Source organism: Etheostoma spectabile, chromosome 3 (genome assembly GCF_008692095.1).
Source record: "Etheostoma spectabile isolate EspeVRDwgs_2016 chromosome 3, UIUC_Espe_1.0, whole genome shotgun sequence".
Taxonomy (NCBI): Eukaryota; Metazoa; Chordata; class Actinopteri; order Perciformes; family Percidae; genus Etheostoma; species Etheostoma spectabile.
Window position 1 is genome coordinate 7,143,399 of NC_045735.1, and position 5,833 is coordinate 7,149,231.

Genomic DNA, 5,833 nt, shown 5'->3' on the forward strand with positions numbered 1-5,833 from the left:
TCGTATCCGTGGGGAACGTGCTTAACCACTCTCCGCCTCTTGGTCTGTCTCCATCCCTCTTACCCTCACTTGCTCCCTCCCTCTCTCCCTGTGTTAGTAGTGTGTAGAGGAAAACTGATTATATTATGGATAAAGTGTATAGTCGTGTTTTTCTTAGTGCTCTTTACAGCAGATTTTTAGGGTACTCTCTTTTTGTGCATGTACCAACTCTTTTGGTGATGAGATCTCCTCAAGCACACGACGCCTAGTTTGCACTGTCTCTTGATTTGGATAGAAAAAGGAAAAACGTGGACTAGACCAATGCAAATTTGGGAGGGACAGACAGGAGGAGAGGTTAGGTATGTGTCTGCTGGGGGACTCATGTCTCTTTTCTGCAGCAGGGTGCTAGAAGAACTTACCTGGTCCTCTTCTCCTGCTCTCTATCGTCCGCCAGCCTCGCTCATTAAGGCTGAGGCTGGACTCTGTCCCTGTATGTGTCTGCCGGAGAGTTGGCTCTGATCACCATAGAATATTGTATAAAATCCATCAGCATCTTTGGAGTTGATTTATGATTACCATATTGATCATTGCTGTATTTCATCATGTTAGGTTGTTTTTTCTCCCTTCCAAATGAGTCTCACGCAAAGGATTTTCTTTTCCTTTTTTTCCTCTTCTAACTATTTGTGGATGACGTGAAGATGGGGGATACATTTAGATTAAAACAAATACAGAGAACAAAAACAAACAAAAAAAACAGATTTGAACAGATTTTTTTTTCTATTGAAATGTGACGCTACTGACTTGTTTTGGCACCAAAGTTTGATCCTCTTGTAGACTCTGTTTTCCTAATTGACAGAGTAGTTTAACCGCACCTGTTTTTGTGGTGTTCAAATTGGTTTCACCTAATTATTAAAAGCCAAAACTTGAGAGCACCAGTATGGTGTCAGAGATACTTTTGTAGCATTGGCTCATTTTTTAAAACAAAGAACCTTTTTATAACAAAGGTTCATCTAGGTTTGTAATGTTCTCCAAAAACCAAAAAACTCTCAAAGTGTGAAATTTTTTTTTTTTTAACAAAATAACTGATTAAAATGTGAACATTTATTGTAAGTTAGTGTAACATGACAAATAATACTGGTCATGTTTTCTGTAAACGTCCCCCCTTTGCTATTTTTTTCTCCGTATCAGTTGAACGTCTGTATACAGTTTCTCAGGTTGACTTGTCACCCTTTTAACTTAATTTTTATTTTTTTTTGCTCAATTTGATTTTCTTTGTCTTTCTTTTTTTGAAATGTTGAGGATGATGTTTCAATTACACAATGTTTGTAATTTCCAGATTTGTCATATAAGGTGGTAATAAATGGATGTTACACACACTCCTCTGTCTCAGTGGTATACACACTTCCTTTTTTATCTGTTGTATCCTATACTAAAGCTCTGTGTAAAATGCTTTGAGAATTAAAATCAAATTAAGTAAATTGTATTGCAATGGTGAAAACAACCAAGGAAATGCAAAGCTAGCACTAAAACCTTAATGCATCTCCTGTTCACCATTTAAAAGAGCAGTTCTCAACTTCTCCCAGATTGTCAAAATACAATAAAATGAAAACACAGTATTGCTATCAGGTCCCCTTACCATACAATATTATGACCTATAATCCTAGATCAATAAAATATTTAATACTCAATTTATTTTCTGACGCCTTCGTTCTGTGGGTCCCTAATAAAAATGTATGGCAGTTGCAGCACTAGATGGCAGTACAGCACCATAGACCGTTAATATAACATGGATAACATTCATATTAACGGTCTATGTACAGCACCATGTTCGTGGCCGAGTGAGCTCAGTTGACAGGCACACATATCTAGAGGCTCACTCCTTGACGCAGCGGCCGTGTGTTCTACTCCGACCTGTGGCCCTTTGTTGCATGTCATCCCCCCCTCTCTCCCCTTTTATGCCTTCATCTGTCCTGTGAAAATAAAGGCCTAAAACATGCCCAAAAAATATTCTTTAAAAAAAAAAAAAAGCACCATGTTTGCGCTGGCAATATGAAGATCCTTCACACTGAGGAAAGGGGATCCTGCTGATAAATTGTGCTTCAGTCAATTAGGACAGTATTATGTAATGGTTCATCCCTGTGCCCTAGCTTTTCTCCTCTTTAGACATGTACACTTAAATGTATTATTCACAACCTGCATTTGTTATTCTTCTAATCTGTCATTGATAATTTAGTCATTTTCTAACAGGAATTCTACTCATTACACAATTTTTTTATTTTGATACAATACTACTCAGTAGTAGCTTCTTCACGCAGGTTACTATTTCTATCTGGAAAATGTGTTGTGTACCCATCTTTCACACAGACACACACTTTTTAAACAACAATTAATATCCTTTTCTGGCTTGACATCATTGTCCTGATTAGTGTTTCATGTCATCCTTCTACTTTCTTGATTAAAAGGGATAATGCCATGCCCTCAGCCATATTCATTACAATGAAATACACACACACACACACACACACACACAGTTCACACACACACTTATTCTCCCTTGTCACTGTGGACTTGGCTATATACTCATTACAATGAAACACACAGACAGACAAACATCTAATCAAACACCAGCCTTTAATCCTGTTGTTTTTAATGGGCACCACAGCTATAGTGGTGCTGTGGGCACACACACACTCACTCGTACACACAAACTCACACTCAATCACTACATCAGGATGAGTGGTCTCCACCCAGTTCGTTATTTTAAGAGCCACAATTCAGTCTTGTGTCACTTCTTTTTCAAAGTTCAAATGTTTACATTGAGTCATTCTTTGTCTGTAGAGAAGGATCCGTTATTGAATGTTGTTTCAATCATTTTTTTCATACAGGTCATAGTGATGCAGGAATCTTTAAGCATTGTGTATCTTTATTATTTTCTTCAGGAGGTTTGATGAAATTTGCATGTGTAAAATATAACATTTCAACAATTTTTCCAGCATGTTTAGCTCTCTATGTTATTTTTTTTTTGTTGCTTGCTTGCTAACTAGTTATTATGCAGTCTCAGTTCCAGCCCATTGTTAAGGTGTTACAACCTAGTGTGGATGGTGGGAGGCGTCTGCCACTGGTAGTTTATCGGTTACTGTGGCAGGTTATATATTAAACATCAGCCTCACACCACCCATATTTTTTCCACCGAAGTACAAATATATACCCCACAATTTCTCCCCATGGAAACTGTTGAAGTACAGTACAAGTACCCCTGGTTGAGAATCACTGGTGGTAGATATAATATGTCTAGATGTAATAATTTAAAAAGGGTTTCAATTATTACATAATAATCTGAGAATGTGTATACAGTTCTGCTATCATAAACCAATGACTAAATCACTGTAATAATTCATGTGATCTAATCTCTTCTCATCCCTTCTCCTCTTGTCTCATTTATATTCAGAAACATATTCATGTTCTCATTTTCCCACATTATAGTGATGACTACAGTAGGTTCACACAGTTTTACCATACAATTATACGTGAAATGATTTCATTCTTTGGATTAAAAACAAGGCAAAAAAACAGCTAATATTTAGCTAATCTAACTGCAGGATTACATGGCCGCGTATCAAAGAGCGGTTTCTTTCAGGATTTGGACCCAAACACTTTGAGAAAAGCCTGGTGCAGTATGTGGGGACAGTAGTGTCAGGCTTTGATTGTTCTAAATAAGCCTTTTATAAATATGAATCATGACAACAGCATTATTTTGCATAGTGTGGAAAACCTGGAAATATCTTTTTCACTGGGTTTTCATATTGCAAACTAGGAGCTCAAAATTAGTAAAGTAGGGCAAAACGGGCCTGTGGCTTTACCAAGTTACAACGTCATGTTATCATAACCACCCTGAGATAAGAACACCTTTTTCCTGCCACTACCATTGTTATTGCAACCACTATAAACCACTCTTGTTTTTCAAGTGTAGATAATAGCTTTGTTCATCAGAAACATGGAGAAAGGTGTGCTTTGACAGTGGAGGAGCATCATGTGAAACTGTGATGATGTGACCTCTAACCCTAACCCAGTTGTCCTAATTGCTGAGCATATAATGGACCGTACATGTGAATACATCTAAAGAATTACATGCATAGGTATTTTTTGTTTTTTGTTTTTTTTGTGTCTTTTTTGTATGTCTTTGTCCATGTGGGTTTGAGTGTGTATGTGTTCACACGCAACTGTGTGTTCGCCTTCCCCAAAGTCTGCATAGTGGCACTCCATCTGTGGCACTCAGGGGATTAAAGCCAATCTGTCTGTCTGCCGCTCAAAGTGCTGACCGTCAGACCAGCACCAGATTAACACAGTGCTGGGATTGGTAGGGAGGGGTGGGGGGGGCATGGTTGAGGAGAGATGTAGAGGAAGAGAGAGAGAGAGAGAGAGAGAGAGAGAGAGAGATGTGTTTTGGGGGAAGGTGGGGGACAGGTTGAGAGGTCAACTCCAGATTAGTACACAACTGGTACAGTGTGTGCGTTTGTGTGTGTGTGTGCGTGTGTGTGTGTGAGTGTTTAGGAAGGGAGGAGGCTTATAGACATAGTGCATAGCGGGACACAAGGGAAAGAAGGAAGAGGGACAGATGTACAGTATGTGGTGGGTGGTGGGTGGACGGGGGTCAGACAAACATCAATGGAATAAGAAGTTGCTGAGGTTCTTCTCTATAAACAGTTGGAGTGGAGGAGGAGGAGTGGAGGAACGGAGATAGATAGAGACACAGGTCTGTTTCAAAGAGTTTAAAGCCTGATGCACCTTAACCTGTAAAGGAAGCCAGAGACCATACTGCATGAATGTAAGAGACTGTTGTTGGTTCAGCTCTCAGACAATCTTCCACAGCTTTAATGTGAACATAAATATTTCCCAGATGCAGACAACTATATTATAAGAGCCTCATCATGCTTCAAATGAACAAGGTCTAACCACATCTAACACCATTTCTTGTTGGCCTCTCAAAGGCATTGAACAGTGTTGGGATTGGTTGGAGGGTGAATCACACAAATGTGGCCAAGGGTGCACAGTTTCACATAGTCTCTCCTCATAGGCGTTGATGCTGTTGCATTCAGTTGTACACACATAAAATGACGAAAGGAATTATATAAAGACTGTAAATAGACAACTTGAGAAAGTTCAAAGTCTAATTAATAAGCCACCTTCACATACCTGGCAATAACAGGATTAAGTGGTCCTGATTACGGGATGGTCTGTTTGCAAAGTTACAAAAATTGTTGATGTCAAGGCTGTGGTGTGCCTGAAACTTACCGTAAATCATATAAATAAGGATTTAAGAGCACGTACTTGCCGACGTTCACAGTACTGCACAACAAGTGACCAAACTAAAAAAAGAGAAAAGTGTGTCTGGAAAACTCCGAATGACTTTTACGCCTTGACACACCTGGTCAATCACTGCAAGACATGTACATTTTGATTGTCGGTTTCGGAAAGTTGCAACAATTGTCGAACCAACCAAAGTACCAAAGTACAGGTGAGATTATTGTCAGTAAATACACAGGTAAAACACAGAGGTGTGTTGTGTGTGTGTGTGTGTGATGGGGGTTGTAGACATGGTGGGAGGGCAGGGGCAGGGGGGTCAGTGGGTTCAGACTATATGAGCGCACCACTTAGATTAATGTAGTGTACAGTACCAGTACACAAAGAGACATTGGGAGTGGGGGGGCTGGGAGACCTGAAGGTGGGGCAGTGGAGGGAGTGGGCCATTGCTCCCAGGGATTAAACATGTTCAGCTATTAGCACCACCTGGTAGTCAACTAGCAACACAGCAGGGTTACTCCTTACACACACACACACACACACACACACACAC